Source organism: Vipera ursinii, assembly GCF_947247035.1.
Source record: "Vipera ursinii genome assembly, chromosome: 3".
NCBI classification, from domain to species: Eukaryota; Metazoa; Chordata; class Lepidosauria; order Squamata; family Viperidae; genus Vipera; species Vipera ursinii.
The window spans coordinates 130278175-130301154 of record NC_139516.1 but is presented as its reverse complement, the minus strand read 5'-3'; the positions used below and the strand labels follow the sequence as shown (position 1 = coordinate 130301154).

At 40.9% G+C, this 22980-nt stretch overlaps 1 protein-coding gene across 1 annotated transcript in view; it reads right to left on the bottom strand.

Moving 5' to 3' along the window:
• The window catches only part of FBXL7 (F-box and leucine rich repeat protein 7), a gene marked incomplete at its 3' end in the record, with an annotated part of 156992 nt that overhangs the window by 113151 nt on the left and 20861 nt on the right, over positions 1 to 22980 (bottom strand). The gene's annotated exons all lie outside the window — the stretch shown is intronic.

Genomic DNA, 22980 nt, shown 5'->3' with positions numbered 1-22980 from the left:
CAAACTGATTTGCTATGAAGTTTCAAACCCAATTTGTGGTACAATGCAACATTTCAGCATATGAAATTCAAGATGTCAAAAGAGTAAGACCACAAGATTCAGATGGAAATAACTCATTTGTTAGCTCTGAAACATTGTAGTGAGTTACAAGTTTTCATTGTCTTTTCTTAAACTGAAGCCAGCTAACTTGTTTGGGAAAGGGCGTTCACAGAATGGGTATTATAATAAAAATCCTCTCTCTCTTTTAAAAAAGCAGAACATCAAAATGACTGCCAAGAAATAGTGTTTTGCTCAAAAAAAAAAAGATTTGCCATCCTAACAGCACTTGTGCAATGTGGACAAAAAGGGTAGGGAAAAGATTAAGAACTGTTCTTAACTATTTTTTTGTGAATCTCATTTCAAATTTGAAAAACATTTTGGTTTTATGTAGGATATCTGCTTTAAGAATACATTTCAGTAACATCCGATACATCTTTCAGAAGAAGAGATTGCAAGTCTTTTATCTTATATACAACAGAGGCCTCCAACCTTTTGGGCACCAGAGACCAATTCCAGGGAGAGAGGTTTTTCTGCAGACCGGAGGGAGCCTGGTTTTGTGTGCTGCCTGCATCCCGCGGATGGGGCTGTTTGTTTGTTTGTGCGGCCCAGTTTCTAGCATGCCGCAGATCAGTTCCGGTCCATGGATTGGGGACCGGATTGGGGACCACTGTTATACAATATTTGTCTTTTTTTCCAAAAAACAAAAAAGTGTGTTTTTCTATGACAATATGTTGATGGGTTTTTGCAAACCAGAAAACAATTTCATACAGAGAGAACAGACCACTTTCAGCAGTAGGATGCCAAAACAAACCATTGTGAAAGACAGATTTTTCAAGGAAGATGGAGATGTGAGGCCCACCTCACAGCTCTTTGATGAGGTTCACCTCTTCCCTTCAGCCAACCAGGTAATCAATGGGGCTGTATGAAGACCCCAACAGTGACTTCATTGTGAAGTTTATCATTTATTTATGGATGGATTTGATTGATTTCAAACATTTCTATACCACCCAATCCCAAGATCCTGGGTGGGGTGCAACAATAGAAAATGACACAAAAGTCACATCCTGACCACTTGAAAGACCCAACAACACAATATATAACAATAAAATATACAGTGCTCTCTTCCAATATAGCCTAGGCACCAAAAGCCCTCTAAAATGGGGGAAAAATCCAGCATATTTTTAAATATTAGAAGAGCGGGGGACAGGGCACCTCTGGAGATAATGTATTTCTGTGTTCACAGATTACTTTAGAAACAGAAAAAGTATTTTCATTATCCAAGTCAGAAGGCTGGGGCGGGGGAGGGAAAGAGAGAGAGAGAGCTTGGTCCCTATAGGGAGCACTAAGTGCTCAACACCCATCTTTCGTTTATTATGTAATTGCTTTGCATTTATTTAAGCAATTTACATACCCATTCATTTCACCAATAACAGCATAACAGAGTTGGAAGGGACCTTGGAGACCCAGACCCCTGTTCAAGCAGGAAACCCTATAACATTTCTGAGAAATGGCTGTCCAATCTCTTCATAAAAACCTCCAGTATTGGAGCGCCCAGAACTTCTGGATTCTGGGCAAGATACAAACATTAAAACAAACAAAAACAATGGTTCACAAATATTAATACTTAAAAAAATCCATATTATAACACGTGCCTAGAGTTGAAAACCCATTCCATTTTAAATCACTGAGATTGTAAGCAGGCAACAGGGCTTGCTTAACCTCCTGGCCCAATGCTTAGGGGAACATCCAAGTCTTGATGACCTTACAAAAGGCCAATCAGGTCAAGACCATCTAGACCAGGGGTGTCAAACTCAATTTCATTGAGGGCCACATCAGCACTGCGGTTCCCCTCAGGGGGCCGGGTGGGTATGGCCTGGGTGGGCATGGCCTACTGGGTGGGCGTGGCTAGAGTGCGTATGGCTTACTGGGTGGGCGTGGCCAGCTCTACATCGTTCGCATCAAGGGTGCCTATGGGGGCCTGGGCAGGAGTGGGACAGATCTGAGGGTTTCTGGCAGAAGGAGGGTCTCTGGGCCAGGGCCAAGACAGTGGGGGCCGTTCCCTCACTGTTTCCAGGATGGCTTCACGGGCCACATGAAACCACTTCACAGGCCAGATCCAGCTGCCAGGCCTTGTGTTTGACATGTCTGATCTAGACCTTGGTAGATGGCGGGGGAGGAGGATTTTCCATAGGACAGGCCAGTGACTCTGCATTGATAAGTGTAAGAAACTCTGTTCGTCAATAAAATTTGTGAAAAATTCAGAAAGCAGATTAATGCTATTCAGCAATGTTTGTTACAAGCTGGGGTGACATGTATATATTGATGTCATTGCACAAATGATATGTAATGATACGATGTCTGATGCAAACATACAAATCATATAATTTGTATGATGGTTGCACATCACAATTTGCTTCCCTTGATGCCTCTGATGCCAGCTATGTTCTCCTTTGGAAAAATGACATCCTATTTCCTCTTGTTCCTAATCCAAATTAAAGTGACATAAGTAAGATAAAACTGAGATATAAGGTAACATAATAGGATCAATCTCCACATCAGGCCTAGCTGTAAATCTTGATTCCCCAGACACTTAACCCCTCTGGATTAGCGTGAGGCAAGACCAGGAGACAGCAGGCACGGTTCTCAGATGTTTATTAAGGGGAAGCACCGGCTTGAGAACACCGCCAGGACTCCCTGCTATTTATACACAAACTTGTGCAAGCGATAACCAATAACAGTGCGGCGTTCTCCCGCCGCGTGGCAGCGGCCAATCAGGCACGGCTAGCTGTTGAAAGCCGCGAGCTGTCAACGAGCTGCGCCTTCGACCAGCTGGTAACATTTGACAGCTTAGTCGCTACTGCGCATGCGCAGCCCCCGGCAACCTGACAGCTGTCATTAAGCTGCGCCTGCACGGCTGCTTTGACAGCTGTCATAGTCAGCCGGTCGCCGCGCCTGTGTGGTGGTGAGTGGCAGCGCGTTTGACAGCTGTCAGCGGGCTGCCGCATTTTCTCCTCACGAACTTGTGAGAGATGGGAACTTGTTTAAGCACACAACAGTAACTGTTTAATACACAACACCCTCATTCAGGAGACTTGTGTATTTAGCATAAATTTCTCATTTGTTTTTTTATCACAGACAAGAATTAAGCAGACTTCAGCATACAGAAAAGATTTGGTTTTTTCCCCCTCAGTCTACTATATGTTCCTAGCTTTGAATTTCATTTTTTTCTTCCTGCTTTCTGAGCATCAGATGCTTGGCCCTTCACTTCATGCAAAGGTGTTGAAGGCATCTGCTCTTTATCAATATAATTTGGCTTTTTGTTTTCTGAAACTGCTGGTTCCTGCCCTGCCAGGTTCATTCCTTACATTTAGTATCCAGTTTAAGACATCATCATCGTCATCACCACCACTATGCACAAGGGAAAATGTACATAATCTTTACTGTATAACTATAATGCTAGGCTACTATTTTATATGGTGCCCAGCACATGTTTCTCATGAAGCCCTCTGCTGAAAGAAATACTGCAAACTATACTAAGTAAAAACATCCCACTCTTACTCTATGAGAACACCTGAAAAACAGATGGAAGCATTCTCTGAAGCCAAGACAAGGAAGAACTGTCTGGTGCCAGCCTCGGATAGATCCCCGATGCCCAATTTACACCTACTTAGAAGAAGAAACTAAAAGAGAGAGAGAGAGAGAGAGAGAGAGAGAGAGAGAGAAAGGGAGATGATGCACTGCAGACCAAGATTTATTTCGCACAAGATTTAGAAATGTATGCTCTGAAACATATGCAATGGAAAATATAGTATTTTAGCAGATGTACGGATTTCTTTACAATGACATTTTTTATAACTGGAAGCTCACATATTCCTGTATGTTCAGCACAGTCACTAACCACAATCACACTTGTGCAGCTTATAAACCTGCTGGAGTAATTAAGCAATTTTAGATCTTGGCTTTATTGGTAAAAAGGGAGACTCTTTTTAATTAGTGTGCAGAACTAACTCTCAAACATTTTTAGAACAGGAAAAATGTTTGCTTTCCAATTACTTAACTGTAGATGCAACAATTACCTCCCTACTTGCCCTAAGCTCTTCTGACGAGCTGGATAAAGGTAGGAATAAACAGAAGTTGACTTTTGAATGAAGGAATTAAATTAGTCTAGGTCTTGTCTGGTTCTCATGATGAATTGATCTTGTTTTTTCTTGTTTATTCTATTTCAATGTTTAATTCAATGTAATTCAGTTGTTTGCATTAGCTTAAACTAATAGATCTTAGGTTGTTAGTAAAAGAAAACATGGATCGCCCAAGTTTCACCTCAACTTACGGTAGATGAGCTGCGACTTGGAACACATTCGTGATGATAGCATGCACTATTTCATCTACTTTAAGCAGTGGCAAACCAAGCTTTCTTTGTTGTCCTGATAAAAGCAATGAGATGAATAGGGGGAAAAATATTTTGCAGACTGACATGGAAACCAAAGCAACAAACATTTTTTTAAAAGAGTAATTAAAATGTAATTAAGAAACTAACATCAAGACAGGCAACCAGGAGATCACTGTCAATTTAGGGTAAGACATCAATAATTAACACTTGGAGCTGAGCAGCTAGCAAGTCCATATATTTCATGAACACCTCTGGGAATGTGGATCAACTAAAAGACAGTTTGTGAAACTGAAAAAGATAACGTAACATGTATGTACTAGAGGATGGGTAGGTAAATGTAAAAGGACGCGGTGGCTCAGTGGGTTAGGACACTGAGCTTGTCGATCAGAAGGTCAGCAGTTTGGCAGGTCGAATCCCGAGTGCCGCGTAACAGAATGAGTGCTTGTTACTCGTCCCAGCTTCTGCCAACCTAGCAGTTCGAAAGCATGTAAAAATGCAAGTAGAAAAATATGGTGAGAAGGTAACAGCGTTCCGTGCGCCTTTGGCGTCTAGTCATGCCAGCCACATGACCATAGAGACGTCCTCGGAGAAGCGCTGGCTCTTCGGCTTTGAAACGGAGATGAGCACCGGCCCCTAGAGTCGTAAACAACTAGCACGCATGTGTGGGGGAACCTTTACCTTTACCTTTATGTAAATGTATACATCATTCAAAGCACTGAGTGGGAATAAAGATAAGATGCTTCCTAGATCTATCACACAGAAATTTGCAATATGGATTTAAGCATTTCAGTCCTAAAGTTCTAAAACAAATCTTCATGTCCCATCTTCTTTGGAACTGAACCATCAAATGGCATATATAAAAAGAAGGTTTTCTCTTTAAAGTTAAGACACTGGACTTCTTTTCTAATGCAAGGGAATTGATAAGTCTTGTAGACCTGTCTCCCTAAAAGGCAACATCTAGTTATGGGCTTAAAATATGATGTTTGGAATTATTCCCAATTTTCTGTGATACAGAATATTCTATTGGTTCTCTAACTTTCCTAAACATAGAAGGCAGTATAGGTAGAATAAGCAGAAAAATCTCTTATGTTGAATAGGGGTTGATGCATCAGTACCCGTAAACTGCAATTATAAATGGGAAACTACAGCAGGTATTATGACCAGGTATCCCACATTTTGCAAAAGTGAAAATGCAACTAAAATAAGGTTGATTCATATGAGAAAGCTGAACAAAATAAGACTTCCAGATTCCTCCACCATCACTTTCCCCGTCTAAATGTATTCTTTATAATTTAGGTTTCTTGTACCATGTTTCCCCAAAAATAAGACCCGGTCTAATTTTTTTTTACTCCAAAAGAGGCACTAGGACTTATTTTGGGGCGATGTCTTACCTGCTTACTTTAGGACCGCCACAGCCTAGCCTCCCAGGCCCCAAATCCTGTTGCACCGCTGCTTGACTTCTTGTGCAAGACACTACATGGCGCATCACTCTGGTGCTGCCGCTCGTGCCATAGTGTAATGCGCCTTAGCACGTGCCACGTAGCCTCCTGCCATGAGCGGCAGAACCAGCGTGATGCACATGGCCGCCTGGTGCAAGCTGATGCCACACTCCACATGAACTCCTGCCATGAGCAGTGGCACTGGCACGATATTCCACATGGCATCTGGCTGCAAGTAGCCACAAAAGAAGTTGGGCAGCGGCGCGACAGGTGTCTGGGTGTGGGTGGTCTTGGCTGTTGCAGTCCTAAGGTAAGCGGGTGTGGGACACATGGGGCAGCTCTACCCCCCTAGCCCAGATTAATTTTTACACATGCACCTTGCCCCACTTTGTACAACTAGAGGTGGAATGGGGTGGGGTGGGTCTTAACTAGGGCTTATTTTGGGGTAGGGCTTATATTAGGCGCACATAGAAAAATCAAGCTAGAGTTTATTTTCAGGATAGGTCTTATTTTCAGGAAAACATGCTACAGAGCATGTTTATTCAGCAGGAAAAAGAGCAGTTTCCAACCTGATTCCTGATTTGCAGGTAGCATCACATTTACTTGTCCTTGGGTTTGTAAATAGCTACTTTCTAGAGTCATTTATATTTATATTTATTGTATTTATATATTATATTTATTAAACTTATATACCGCCCTTCTCCTGTAGGACCCAGGGCGGTTCACAAGGCAATTAAAACAACATTACAATACAAAAATTAATAGCAATTAAAATAGATTAAATTTTCCTTGATTAAAATCTAAAACCCGTATATCTCTGATTAAAAACCCAATTACAATAAGTTAAAAAATTAAAAAATCCTCAGTCCTGGCCGGAAAGCTCAAAGAGCCAGGTCTTCAGGTCCCGGCGGAACGAACGAAAATCAGGGGCATGAAGATTCATTTTCTATTAAATTTCATTATCTTGTATATCAAGATTCATTCTTTTCTATTGCAAATGATGAAATTAATTAATTCCAGATGATCACATATGGAAGCTCCTGTAAACTGGAAGAAAACTATTTACTTCTTTCTTTCAAGTCACCAGTGCATCTTATCTAATTAATACACTTGAGGTACAGTATAATGTTGGTACAGCATACAGGTAAATATTTTGTGGATCAGGAATCTAACCAAGCATATTTGCAAATTATTATAAATCAGTAGGTACCAATATTTATAGCATAAGTTAAAAGAAAGACCTCTACCCCTTGCCCCAGAAAATAGTTTCAGAATTTTAGATATTAAAAGAAAATGTTGATTGAAAGAAATCCTGGAATTTATTTTTTTTTTCCTTATTTGTTACATAATTCATGCAAGCAACTGAGGAAAAAGCGTTCATCTCCATAAAATCAACTTCTCAGGCACAAATATTTATGTGCTATATCCTTGCGTATGCATACATGTTTAGTTTTATGTTTACACAAAGAGCTATAGAGATAGATACAGACTTATATTTATGGCTGGAGGCCAGGGAGAGACCACACAGGAAGTTATTTTCTCCACTGTAAAAACAACACAAGACTACGACAGCTTAAATCCTCATGCATCCCGAACTTTCAAAATTCAGTCTCAAATTGCATGAGAACTACTGCAATATTACAGCTTCTTTCTGTACTACTCAGTTCCTTATCAGAAATCTTGTATCACAATAAGAATCTCAAACTAGTATCCAACCTTGCCAGTACTTTCTAAATTTCTGAGACAGATACTTTTAGCATAGAAAAGGGTCACAGTTATATGCTCATCCCAACTGGTCTAGAAGTTTCCATTCTTATGTACAGGTGTAAGAAGGAGTCATATTGAGAGGAGTCATATTAAAGAGGAGTCATATTAAAGAGCCTTGGTGGAGCAGTGGGCTAATGCCTCCTTAAGTAACACCAGCTGCCTGCAATTAGTGCAGGTTCGCATCCCACCAGGCTCAAGGTTGACTCAGCCTTCCATCCTTCCGAGGTAGGTAAAATGAGGACCCAGATTGTTGGGGGCAATTAAGCTGACTTTGTAATAATGCCGCTTGGGGTGTGTGTGAAAGCCCTAATAAGCAGGCATATACATAGAATGAAGGCTACTGCTAAGCTTGTAAGCCGCCCTGAGTCTTCGGAGAAGGGCGGGATATAAATGGGATTAAAAAAAAAAGTTGACAGTTTCTAGACAATGCAATATCAAAGATCTATAATGGTCAAATTCTGATCAAATACGGTAGTCAAAACCTGGAAATCAACTTAAAATCGAATCTGGAACTGAAATAGTACCGTTAATGCCAAAATTATAATAAAATGTCCCCTAAGGAAAGAACCCAGGCTTGAACAATAACAACAAAAAGAACACAACATTAGAGCTCTTCAGATTTCTTACAATATAGTCATGCAATGATTCCAGAGCCAAAAGAGGAAGCTTGAATCTCATTTCTTTATTCCCCAGTAGTTTAGTTTAGTTTTAGTTTTTATTAAATTTTTATACCGCCCTTCTCCCAAGGGACTCAGGGCGGTGAACAGGGCATATGATAAAAGTACAAAACTACAAAAGTTAAAATAGAATTAAATTAATGCCCAAGATAAAACAATAAAATATACAAATATTTAAAACCCAAATTAACTCCCCATCAGGCCAGGCCGGCTTGTTCAAACAGGTGGGTCTTTAACCCGCGCCGGAAGGAGCTGAGATCCGGTGCCATCCGGAGCTCCACCGGCAGTTGATTCCACAAAGCCGGGGCGCCCACAGAGAAGGCCCTCCCCCTGGGGGCCACCAGCCGGCATTCTCTGACTGGAGGCACCCTGAGGAGGCCCTCTCTGTGGGAAAGTAAAGATTGGGTTTAGAAAACCGTGCCCTTATTAGCCCTCAAAATTGAGTTCTGGGCAGACTGGAATATGTTGTGTGAATTCTGATTTTTTTTCCCTGGAACTTTTTCTTTAGGTGCTTTTTTCCATACTGCACTGTTTCCACATTTGAAGCAAGTTGGTACATTGCTTTTTATTCCCTGCCAAAGGGAAGGGAATAAAAGTGAACTCATTTTGCTAAGTATTCCCCTTAAAGGATCTGCTAGGATGGCTAAAATCAGAAGCCAGAGGAGGGATGAGGAAAGAGATTTCTACAACGGAGAAATTGGTACATTCTGTAGAATTTTCACCAGAACAAAAAGAAAGATTTATTATCACTTGAACTGTAAAGCAGCTGAATAAATCTGCTCAGCTCTGAAAGAATGGCACTCCTAATTTTGAACGGGTCTAGATCAGGGGTCCCCAGCCTTGGCCACTTTATGACTTGTGGACTTCAATTCCCAGAATTCCTCAGCCAGCCATGCTGGCTGAGGAATTCTGAGAGTTGAACTCCACAAGTCATGAAGTGGCCAAGGTTGGGGGCCCTGGTCTAGATTTTTTGTTCGAAAATGCTTTCGGTTAAAGAAGATGGCTTGTTTCTTCTTTTCCTACTTCCTATTATTAAACTTCCAGCACCAGCTAACTATTTGGGAAAGAAAGATGAGGTAGTCTCACCCAGACAAACCTTCTTTTCCAAGTGTCTCCTTCCTGCTCTGTGTAGACAGTATTACTGATTGTGCAGTCTAACTTTATCCCAAAGCTGTATATATCTCCCAGAAGAAGGAAGCAGAAGCCACCAGCCTGATGATGACGGATGGGATTCTGTCGAAACGTCGCTCCTACACCTTTAGTTCTACGCGGGGAAAAACCCGAATAACCAAAGATCCATGTTTGTGTGTGTGTGTGTGTGTGTGTGTGTGTGTGTGTGTATATATGTGTGTGTGTGTGTGTGTGTGTGTGTGTGTGTGTGTGTGTGTGTGTATGGCTACTTACAGGCAGTTTTTCAACTCTGTGAAAACCTAAAAGAAAACCAACCACATGAGTCTTTCTTCAAAATCAGCTGTAATCTCTGCAATGAAGGGTCATCATATGTTTACCAGCTAAAAGCTGGAATGAACTCCTAAAAGAGGCTGGCTGATATGAGATTTCCAATCCAAGGTCAAGGGGTTGGATAAACTCCTTCTGGAAATCCAATCCAATAAGAAACACAAAGAAATGGCCAGCTGCTCCTTTAGGTAGATTTCCCTACACTTCTAAAAACATTTATCTGGTTCTGATTTGTGGGACTCTTATTACCCGGGTAATCACAAATTGAATTCAAACCACGTTGTATCTGGCAACTTCTCACAACCACAAAACCCAAAATTATAATAATCCCCATTTTTTTTTGGTATGAAATATCTTGCTCTTGCAATTATAAGCTTGGAAACAAAAAGGTTTTGATAAGTTCTCCAAAGCCAAGATGGTTATTCAGTTGATGTTTCCAATAATCAGCATTTACAGCTTCACTTTATTCATAATTCTACATTAACTACCAAAAAAAACCAAACCCAGCAAAGTTATGTCACAGCTTCTTGTATGAATGCAAAGTAAACACCTGCAGTTTATCCCTTCTAGCAATCACTATCAATTTCCACAGCAAAGAGGTGAATTGTTTTATAATCCATTTTTTAAAACACATAATTTATTGATATTAAAATACTATTTAGTCCACTGAAAGTGGATTCTGTAAATATCAGCTGTTTCCAGGTAGACAAATTAAAATGTAACAGCAGCCAAAGTCTTACCTGACACACTTGTTTACATTTTGATATCCTTAGACGACATATTTTTAAAAAGCTACATGTTGTGTACCACAAGTGCAACGGGCATCATGCATATGGATGTGCCAATCATAGCATCCTTGTGTGGCAAACATAATCTACTGTGTAATGTTAGTATTTTTTCACCTTGATCAGTGGGCATTTAATGATCTGTCAACATCACAACATACCAGAGAACGAGGGGTTCAGAGATTCCATGGTGATCATTCAATAAGCATATCATGTGAAGACATGTACAAGTCACTGACTCACTACTAGACAACAAATTCTGTTAGCAAAGCTTTTATGAAATTCATTATCATGCAAGCCTTTGGAACAGAAACTAAACATGGCTGCTGACCTTCCAAGGCACTTCCATTGCTGCAGTTTGTAAATGGCACGATGGGAAGCAGAGGGCCTATTGGAGATAGCACCTCTGATCACAGTGCAAAGGATTGATACCATACAGATGAAAGCACTTTCTTCCCAATGCACAGACACGTGGTAGGAAAAGACGTGGGATTGAAGAGCATGTATACTCAGAAGCTTGTGAAATTCCACTGGCAGTGTCAAGATTGAATCACTACAATGCCTGCTAGTTTCCTCATCTTGCCATAGAAAAGGGGGAGGGGTAGAAGATGAAGGGAGGAAATGGAATGCCAAGAAGCCATTCATGGACCTTGAGAGCCTGCCCCATGTCAAGGTCATTGCTGCAGGTGTTTGATGGAGAAGTGAACTGCTCCCATGACAAAATGGAAGCGTACTGTTGGACAATGTGAACACCCAGTGGGTGGGGGCATGGGAATCTATCTTTTAAGTAAGCAAGCAAAACTCAGAGCTGGTTTTGATTCTTCAGTTCTGAAATGCTATACCCAATAAAGCTTAACCTGCTGGGACTGAAATGCCTTGAGTTCTTTTGTTGGGTCTGCTAGTCAGATTACAGGCAGATTACAAATGGCTCTGGAACTGCTGCTGTGGAGCACTTCAGATGCAAGGCTTTTGATACATTTAGTTGACCATTTAATACAGGGGTCGTCAAACTTGACCCTTTTATGACTTGTGGACTTCAACTCCCAGAATTCCTCAGCCAGGCATGTGGGTTGAGGAATTCTGCGAGTTGAAATCCACAAGTCATAAAAGGGCCAAGTTTGAAGATCCCTGATTTAATACCTTACAAACAGTGGTAGGCAACTTGGTTAAAGCTGTAGTCAGAGTTCTTAAGGCTCCTCCATCATGCTAGAGCAGGCATGTCAAACTGCCAGCCCATGGGCCGCATGCATCACACCGAAACCACACCCACCCCATTGCCAGCAATGGAGGGAAAGTCACGATACGTCGCACGATGTCACGTGACGTCGCGAGTTTGACATGCCTGTGCTAGAATGATATCAATCTGCAAAAAACTCTTTCTGGCTTTTGTGGAAACCTTCAGTGTTAATGCTTTCAAACACCAGCATTTCTAGCAAACCTAAGCCACGAGAAGCTTGGAGATTCTCTCTTTTCATCAGTTTTGAACCTGGAGCAGCTAAAAATATTCCTTTCAGTGGGAGGAAGCTGGTTTAAATAAGTGAACAAGGAGACGAAGGAGGATGACAAAAACCCTAGAGGGCTTGGACTGAGTTTAGCTATGTGGAGTCTTTGAGTCAGTCTTGGCTCTTGGTGAATTCCTTGACTAGTCCCTACAGTTTTCTTGGCAACATTTTCAGAAGTGGTTGAAGTGGTTTGCCCTCACCTCCTTCCTAGGACTGAGAGAGAGCAAGTGGCTCAAAGTCACCCAGCTGGCTTTCTTGCAGGACTAGAACTCAACGAGTTTCCTGATTTCTAGCCCAGTGCCTCTAACCACAACCCCAACTGGCTCTCTTAGCCAGGACAGTAACACCCATTACAATCAGAGGGAATAATTCAATTTATTTAGTCTGGATCTAATTTGACAGTTTTATATGCTCAGCTGCAATTCTATGGCATATTCATTTTATACTATGTACTTATTTATGTTTTCCTAAAGTAAGCATGGGAAATTTGCGATTGCTCAAAATTTTGTGGTGGCTGCAATATAAATTCTACCTCATACTGTTTCTATTTTTTTTTGGTTCCTGATGGAACAGAACTGAGCATTAAACTCTTTCATCTCCATTTTGTGGCTTCTCAAGTGCTTATTCACAGAAAATATTAAACCTTGATTATCCATCCATCCATCCATCCATCTATCTATCTATCTATCTATCTATCTATCTATCTATCTATCTATCTATCTATCTATTCAATTTGTTTGGCTGCCCATCTGTTCTGGGCAGCAAACAATCTTAAAATAAATGAAAAAAAATCCTTACCACAAATATAAAAATTAAAATGTGTAGCAGTTGAGGAAGAGGTCATGATGGTTATTAGCACAACCAGTAGATGGGACCCTTCAAACATTTGGGGGTCCAGTATAGAATTAGCAGGGGTTGCTAGTACAATATTGGGAACAATTACAACACAACCCAATAGGATGAGTATAGAGAAACCAGCATGAACTATAGGATATCAAATGCAAAAGTAAATAAATGAATACATATGAGCATAGGGAGTTCCTAGTTTTAGGAGAAAAAGGTAAGCAGTTAATCATGTGTTTATGATTAGACTAAAATCCTAAAAGCAATTGAAAACTGAACTATTAAAAAACGCAGGCTGCTTGACAGCAGAGGCTTGATAGGTAACCCCCAATCTGCCTAAATAAGCTTGCCAACTGAAATATAGCAGAATCAGCACAAAAGAATGTAAGGTCATTAAGGCAGTAAATCATTTCTTAAAACCAAGATTGTGTAGCCATTAAACATGAGCAAGATACAGAGTATCAGGCCAGCTAGGTCACCCTAAAACCTAGAAACACAGCATGGTGAACTAGGATAAAACTACACATTTTGGGAAGATGATTAGAATTCTGGAATGAAATTTCTCCTAAGAGAACTTAATCTAGGGCAGGGGTAGGCAACCTTGGCTCTTTTATGACTCGTGGACTTCAGCTCCCAGAATTCCTGAGCCAGCCATGCTGGCTCAGGAATTCTGGGAGTTGAAGTCCACGAGTCATAAAAGAGCCAAGGTTGCCTACCCCTGATCTAGGGGAATCTTTCCTCAGTTCCAGACTAATAACTTTTTTCTACCTGAAAATAAATTTCACTTTCTAAATCCCCTGAATCATCCATGCTCCTTCTTTCAATGTTTTCCTCCTGCTCCTTCTTCAGAAAATCCTAGTAGTTGCAAGATGCGAAAGATTGGTACCATCTGTACAATGTTGGCTTTCCTATTACCATATTGAAAAAGGCATGGAGAAGATCAGAGTGTAAGTATGGGTTGGTCAGTGGGAATGAATTCCATTTGAATCCTATTATTTGGCAATGGCACACTGCAAACTGGAAAAATTAGCCGTCATCCAAAAGTACACAGCTGCTGGTGGTTAGGCGAGTGTAACAGAATAAATCCCATCAGGGTTGGCTTGCCAGTTAACTTTGCTTCCATCTGCACATGTTGCGATTTATTAATGAAAAATGTGAAGCAACCAGAACATATGAAATCAGTGCTAATGAGAAGTGACAAGTTGGTTTAATTGGTTAGATAATTTATTAGATTAGAGGATGAAGCATTTCAAGGCACAACAGAATGTTAACTAAAAAATAGGAGAAAATAGTTATAAAGTCCAGAATAAAGGGAATCACCTTTGCATGGGACCCCAATCTCTTCCATGCGTATGGGCTCTCAGCTGAACAGTTCTGACTAACAACCTGGCAGTTCTGCTAGCTCCATAATTAAAAGAGAGTCGTGGTGGCGCTATGGTTAGAATGCAGTACTGCAGGCTATTTCTGCTTACTGCCAGCTGCCAGTTCGGCAGTTTGATTCTCACCAGCTCAAGGTTGACTTAGCCAGTAAAATGAAGACCCAGATTGTTGGGGCAATATGCTGACTCTGTAAACTGCTTTAGAGAGGGCTGTAAAAGCACCGTGAAGCGGTATATAAGTCTAAGTACAATTGCTAGTGCTATTGCTAGTGCTAGTGCCCAGAAGGATGTAAGACAATCTGCTGTTGAAGTTGCAGTGGGCTGTTCTTTCAATGAAGTTTCTAGATACCAAGCCTTGTTGGAGCATATAGCTGGCACTCAAGTGAGACATTCACTGACTTCTACATCTGGACCTCCACATATATGCTTTCTCTCATTGTATAGCATGAAAAGCAATCGCCTGTATTTTACCTTGGAATCCAGCAACACAAATCTTGCTCTGACAAGAATTGCTATATTTATTTATTTTATTTATTAATTTAATTTGTATACCGCCCTTCTCCCGAAGGACTCAGGGCGGTATATGACACTATATGACACTATGTCAAACCTAATTGTTACAAGCAGTCTTCATGGGCCAAATTGGGAATGTGACATTAAAATCAGGTTGTCTGCATATATATACCGTAAATACACAAATACATTTATTAGAACTAGCATCTTCATGGGTAGATATGCTAGAATTTCTGTAAATGGCTGTAACCAAGTATGGGTTCCATATATAATACAGCCAGTTGCTTCCATAAAGTATTTTTATTTATAAACTCAAATGCCACACTGGGATCTATAAAGGACACCATCAATTGCTTAACTTGTGTCAAATATCACTATAAGATAGTATAGAATAAAACATTTATGGAGCTCTCAGGTCTGAACATGGTCTGTTGTTCAACTAAGATTTTTCTCCACCACCTAATCCTCCTACTCAGGGAATGTTTCACACGCATCTTGGCCACTACTATATTGATAAGGCTTTTAGACCTATAATTTATGGGATCCCCCTTAGGAGGCTATGATAGAGAATCCCCATCCTGCTAAGATAAGGCCAGTATTATTTACACAAAGTGTACAGTATTGCCAGCAGGGAGGCCCATCAATCAATGTTATGTCCAAAGTTTTGGAGGGATAAAGGCTTTGCCAGGCACTTAATTAGGTTATAAAACATTAAGAATTGAATATCACTTTGACACTTAAAGTAGGGTTACTTGGCTTATAAACCCACCCATACCCACATGGATGAAGTTAAAGCATTCAACTGTGCTGAGCTAGCAGGCAAAATGCACTTTTATTTCTTCAAAACAACACATCAAAAATATAGATAAGGTTTATGTTTCAGTGGCCAAGGCAGACAAAAGCTTTTTACAGAATGCTAGCAGTCAGTTTGCAATCCATTTTTAATATGCCACTTTCTCTTTCATTTTCTCAGTCAACTGAAGGCTACAGAGGAGAACAAATAAAATAATTCAAAAACAGATTTGTAAGGAGAGAATTAAATGGAAGGAAACAAAGAAGAAATAAAAATCCTCTGAGTTTAAAAAAAATAAGCGGGGAGGCAACATATGAACTGAACCCCTGGTCAAAAGGCTTGAAAAATATATTCTTCATGAAAAAAGAAACGCACTAATTATATCCCACTTAAGAAAATATATGTGGTTGTTATTTTCTGATAAAGTTATTTTAATACACAATCTCCACCAAAACCTATATTAGAATAATATTTTACAAGTTGAGCGTATACAGGTTGTCCTCGACGTACGACCACAATTCAGCCCCAAATTTCTGTTGCTAATTGAGACATTTGTTAAGTGGGTTTTGCCTCATTTTATGATTTTTCTTGCCAGGTTTCTTAAGTTAATCACTGCAGCTGTTAAGTTAGTAACACAGTGGTTAAAGCGAATCTGGCTTTCCCGATAACTTTGCTTGTAGATCACACAAGGGGACCACACGATCCCAGGACACTGCAACCGTCATAAATATGAACCAGTTGTCAAAGCATCCAAATGTAAATCACATAGTGGGGATGCTGCAGCGGTCCTAAGCGTCAAGTCACTTTTTTTTCCAGTGCCGTTGTAACTGATCGGTCACTAAATGAAATGCTGTATGACCATAATGGAGCCTGCTCACCAGGGCCGCAAGTCAGGACAAATGTTACACGAACTGCCTCTCAAGTAACCACCAGTGATCCCTGTTCTTCCCAGTGCATTTGTTAAATAAACATCGTCGTTAAGTGGAGCAGGGATTGCCTCAGGGATGTTAAGCCTAGTGCAGGGGTCGGCAACCTGAAACAGTGAAAGAGCCACTCAGAACCGGTTCCCTCACAAAAGGAAAAACTGGGAGCCGCAAAAAAAATGTGTGCACCTGCGCGTACACGCGCACATGCGCAGAACAGGGTTTGACTGAAGAGTGGAGCCAAGGCGAGATATGCACCTGTCCTGCATATCTGAATTGATTGGTTGAACTTTTTTAGTCCCACTTTTTTTTTTTTTTTGGACTACACATAGCAGAAGACTGGGAGCCGCAGGAGACGGCTGAAAGAGCCGCATGCGGCTCTGGAGCCACGGGTTGCAGACCTGTGGCCTAGTGCAAGCACAAAACCACCTGCCTCAGGTGTCCCAAGGCCTCCTCACCACCACCAAGATGTCCCTTGAGTGGCTCCCACATGCACTTACCACACAGCTGACAGTCTTGCCAGTGAGAAACAAGGGAGAATGATGGGTGACCATGCCTCTCCTGGTTCTCCTCCAGCCCTTCCTCTTGCAAAGGTACCCCTGCCTTTCTGGAGCCGCCAAAAAAAAAAAAAGGACCAGTTCCCCTGACTTTAGAGCTTTCTGCCCCATTTAGCTGGCAACTGATCAGCTGACCGTCAGGAGAATGCCAACCTCTCCTAGCTCTTGCTAAGCTTTTGGGAAACCAGGCCCTGCATGATAAGGTGGCAGCTCCAGCACAAGCTTCCCAAAAGTTTACCTTGCTTTAACCCCTCCCTCCCCCAGAAAGCCAGGTTTCTTCAATGAAGAAAATGAAAAAAGCTGCGAGGGACAGACTTGTTGATCTCTTTCCCCCCCAACCCCCATTAGATGTCAAAACTAAACCCGCTGCCTCTGCCCTCCAATCTCTGTTCTTTTTTTTTTTAAAAAAAACACCCTTTTACCTTGGTTCCAGGCTGTAGAGTAAGGGAGCAAATGCAAGCAAAGAAAATCTTTCTGAAGGAAAAAATTTAGCTCAAAACTTTTAGCCAGCTAGAGCAATGCACACACAGCAAACGGGACAGAAGCTGGCTCCTTGCAAAGGACTAGTTAGATCCTACACGGAGTCAGACGAACAGAAAAAGCTAAACTTTTTGAGCTGAATTTTTTTTTTCTCTCTTCAGCTCCTCAACCCAAAAAGCTGCAGGAAGATTTGCTTGCTTCTTCCCCTTTCCTCTCTACTCTTCAGCCTGGAATCAAACTAACTTAACAGATTTTGTCATCCTCTTTCCAGGCATGCCGTAATTTAGCTGCAAATTACTGTTGTTACAGGGGATGGAGATTGGAGGGCAGAGGTGGGGAGTTTAGTTTTAGCACCTAATTTGGGGGGGGGGGGGAGAGAAAGATCAACAAATCTGTCCCTCCTGCCTTTTTTGTGTTTTCTTTGTTGAAGATTGATGTGGCTTTTTCTGGGGGACAAAGCGGGCTAAGCAAGGGAAAGGTTTTGGGAAGCTCATCCTGAGCTTCCCAAAACCTTTCCCTTGCCTAACCCGCTTTGTCCCCCAGAAAGCCACATTAATCTTCAGTCCTGAAGCTGCCACCTTAGTTCGCAGGACCAGGTTTCCCAAAGCCTAGCCGGAAGCAGGAGAGGTTTGCAGTCTCCCAATGGCCAGCTGAGATGGGAGAAAGCTTCGAAAGCAGCTGCCATTCTCTGCAAGGAATTGTCAGAGCACTGAAAATGTTGGCTGCTTCCAGGAAGCAGGCCCAAGCGGGTAGGAAGGGGGGAAAAAGAGAATAGGGGGTTGCAAGGGCGAATGACCGTGGGCTTGCTGCAGCCTTCGTAACTTTGAAACAGGGTCATATGTAGTTTTGGGGTATCTGTTGTAACTTTAAACATTAATTAATTAAGTAGCCTATCGTATCTCTAGGATGACCTCTATTTGAGCTATTAAACAGATAAGAAGTAGCATTCACAGTCACGGGACTTTACTAAAGTAGTTTGGATGATCGGAATTTCACTCCACACTTTCAACAATACAAAGGAGGAAACTTTATAGATTTCTCCCCAACCTGAGCTTTAATTTTAAAGACAGATAGAGATAGATAGATAGATAGATAGATAGATAGATAGATAGATAGATAGATAGATAGATAGATAGATAGATAGATAGATAGATAGATAGATAGATAGATATTTTTTTATTTTATTTTAATTCCATTTATATCCCGCCCTTCTCCGAAGACTCAGGGCAGCTTACAAGCTTAGTGATAGATAGATAGATAGATAGATAGATAGATAGATAGATAGATAGATAGATAGATAGATGATAGATAGATATAGAGATATAGAGATATAATGAACAACTTAGCTGGCTTATACATTTTATGGAAATAATACCTTTCCATTTACAAATCTCTACACTTTGACCTTTAGAAATTTGTCCTTCCGGGTGAGAAAGAAAAGGAAGTAGTTGGTCGTGACAATTAAAAATAATGCAGCTCTGGAAAACTAGGATTTTAGCTCCGGTTTGCATGCACAAGTAACAAAAAAGATATTTCTTTTTAGAACTGCTGCTTTCCTCAAAATATGTTCTTGAATTTAGATTTTTTTTTTAAAAAAAAAAACTTGTTATGCTAGATCACAAGTCTGATTCTGCTCCAGAACACTGTTCTCCTTAATGGAAAAGAAAAAGCATAGAATCTGAAGGGAAGTTTCCCATACAAATGACATTAGAGCTACCAGTTTTTCTTAGTAGAAAGAGTTGGTATTCTCTCCACATTTTAAAAATTACTTTATGTCTTTTACCCTCCTCCCTGTTCGCTTTTTATCTACTTCCCATCCATTTGCCAGGGTTTCCTCTCCTCCCTCAATCTGTCAACATTCCAACCATTAAGATATCATGAAGCTGTTATTTGGGGGACAGGAAATTACTTCACCTTATAATACTGCATACTTTTCCAAGCCAGCTGATAGCTCCTGCCTGGGCGGGGAGGATGGCTATATCCATATAAATATGGGAAGAACTGTCCTCGCATTTCAAAGGCAAGATACTTCCTTGAAATGGAATATTTTATAGCCACTGTGATTAGTGGCTATCACTAGATCTATTCTCCAGGAGTCCCATCCTTTTATAAAAGTACCTAAGCTAGTGATTACCATTACATCTTGTAGCCTGGAAATTAATTATGCCTTGGATAAAATAACTTTCCCTTGTCTATCCTGAACTGCTAATTCAAAATCCAAAATGCATTATTGCTGCTTTGGAAATAGGCATGAGACAGAAATAGGAGCAAGATGTTGCTTGCCATCTCTCCCCAATACAGCATTTAGTGTAGATCACTGCTATCCTGCAAACTTGTACTGACAAAATACAAATTTAGTCTTGAGAGCCAACAGCAGGAAGCAGATGATTTTTTCGTTATGGTACTCTATGCCATCTATGTTGGCTTTCTTCTAAAAAGTAAGACTCTGTAATCCATGCCAATCTTTACCTTCTGGTGAATTCCTCCATGTTGCCGAAAGCTGAATTAAAGAAGGGGAAGGAACTGAAGTGTTCGGAGCCAATACTTCTTGGCAAATGACTAAAATAATTAGTGGGATTTTTCATATTACCTTCTCCAATATTCATTAGGGTTAGGATAGCCAAGTATTTTAACTGCAGACTTTCCCAAGGTCAAGTGCACAATTTATATTGTCAAAAGCATCCTAGCAGGCTGCACAGGAGTATTTCACTCATAACCAACGCATTTTATTTATTGCATTGAAAAGCTAGCCTATGTATTTCTCAAGGAGACAGAACCAGCAGGCTTCATCTTATGCCTCATTTGTGACAGTATTTATTTTATTGTAACTCAGATTCAAACACAAAAGAGCTCCCATCCCGTTTACTATGGCTGAATGCCCAGAGTTAACTTCTCCCTTTTTTTGCATGCTACTGTTTTAAATACTGTATAAGCAGTCTCAGCTCAGTGAAATGGAGATCCAAAACAATTATGAGCCTCCTTGGGCCCAGGTGGCGTTTAGCAGTATCTCAAGACTGGAACTGTTTATGCAAGATTATCTATTGAGAATAGACATCCTGCAAGAAACCAAAGGCCGACAATCTACTTTAGACCTTACTCAAGTACTGTTTGCTCAGCCATTTTCATCACCAGTTCTCTTTGCCAGAACCATTTGCAATTTTAGGGTAGCTTTCAAATTAATTAGTTTTACTGAATGTCTGGTAAATCGCAGCAGTAATTCACCAAAGGATGTCAATGCTGCTGCTTAAGAGCCTTGGCTATACTCCAATATATTTTGCCAGCCAAGAAAAAGGTTTGTCTGCTCTTTAGAAACGAACAGGGACAACCACAACGACTGAGCACCTCACTATGGTTTTCAGGAATTCTGCACCTTTCAAAAAAACAAAAACAACCTGGTGGTTAGGAAATTTTAGAAAGCACATATCCTTAAAAACTAAAAATGATGGGTGGCTAGAGGCCAATGCTTTGTTTTAAACTGTGCCAAGATTATTGAGGGGAAAAAAGACAGAACTAAAGATACTAAGAACTGCAGGAGCATTTTGGCTGAATAAATTTTTGAAACCCTTAATAATGATCAATATAATTAAAACATTTAATTAAAAAGCTCAGTTTAAAGAGTCCTGACTCAAACGGAAGACCTCTAGAGGTATGGCCATTTTTAATGACTGCTCAAAGTTATGATGGTGCTGAAAAAGGTGACTTATGACCACAGATAAACACTCATGACTTATGATTGTCACAGCATTCCTGTGGTCTCATGATCAAAATTTGAACACTTGGCATGTATGGATGGTGGTTGCAATGTCCTGGAGTCACATGGTCACCATTTGTGATGTTTAAAGGGGTCTTTCAATAAGCAGTCAATGGGGAAAGCTGGATTTACTTAACGACTGCACTATTCACTTAAAAACTACAGCAAAAGACATACAATCAGACTTGACTCATTTAACAGTACATAATTTAGCAACAGATGTTCCAGTCCCAAATGTGGTCATAAGACAAGGACTATTTCATTCATGCACCTTTGAGTTCCAGTTTCAGCCATTCTAAAAATAAAAGTACATTTTAATGGATCTGTAGTTAATGATTCTAACATTAAGTTGCTTCATTACAACTAATCCCAAATCTCAGAAATAAGCTAAATCCTAGACTTGAGCTACCAGATTTGGACTACAGAAATTCAAGTGGCCACTAGATGGAAGCAAAATCTCAAGATGTTGAGTTCTTTGCTGCCACCCAGTAAGTCATCTTGATTTTTATAGCTCAGATCTTTATACCCTAACACAGGGCTTTTCAACCTTTTCACAGATTGTACACTTTTAGGACATGACAATATTCGAGTACCACCAGTGCTTAGCCAGGTGTCAAAAACTTGATGACTAAAATAAAAGGGGGGGTATGGGCTTTACGGGTTAGATTCATTTGTTATAGAAATGGCTAGTTTATAATATGGAAAAGTAAAAAGTTGAGGTTGTGTTAATGCTTCCTTCCTACTGCAACAATGGAACTCAGAAGTCAATGCCTTTTCTTTTCTTTTTCCCTTCTCCCCCTCACTTTTCCCTTTTTCTCTCACCCTTCACTTGCAAACCCCCATCGCTTGCTCTCATTCACCCACACGTTGCTCACATAAGCTTCTCTCTCGCTCCATTCACTCACATTGCTCGCAAAAACTTCTCTTGCTCTCATTCACTCACATTGCTTGCGAAAGCTTCTCTCTTGCTCCATTCATTCACACATTGTTCGCAAAAGCTTTTCTCTCACTCCATTCACTCATGTTTCTCACACAAGCTTCTCTTGCTCCATTCACCCACACGTTGCTTGCAAAAGCTTCTCTCTCGCTCCATTCACTCACAAATTGCTCACAAAAGCTTTTCTCTCACTCCATTCACTCACATGTTGCTCACACAAGCTTCTCTTGCTCCATTCACCCACACGTTGCTTGCAAAAGCTTCTCTCTCGCTCCATTCACTCACACATTGCTCGCAAAAGCTTCTCTCTTGCTCTTTCACTCACCCTTTGCTCGCAAAGGCCGCTCACTCACTCTCTCCTCACTGCTTCGCTAACAAAAGCCTCTTCTCTTCTCTCTCTTTCTCCATGTTTTTTCCTCTCCCGCCAAAACCTGCTCCTTTTATAGCTTCCCCTCTCTCCATCCTCCTCCTTTTCCAGAAGCTCCAATCAGCATGCAGCCACACGCACAGATCCTGGGACTTCTGCTGAGCTCCAGCTGGTCTCCTCCAGGTCTGTGCGGTGCCGCTTTAGCTGGTTCCCTCCCCCGCTACACTTGACTAGTGGTCGCATACCATCTGCCAGGTGCTAAAGTACCACTGGTGGTACGCGTACCACCGGTTGAAAAGCCTTGCCCTAAATATACCTCTCTCTTTGCTATATTGCTTGACAAATAGTTTAAAATGTTATTCTGTATCATGACTGGCAAA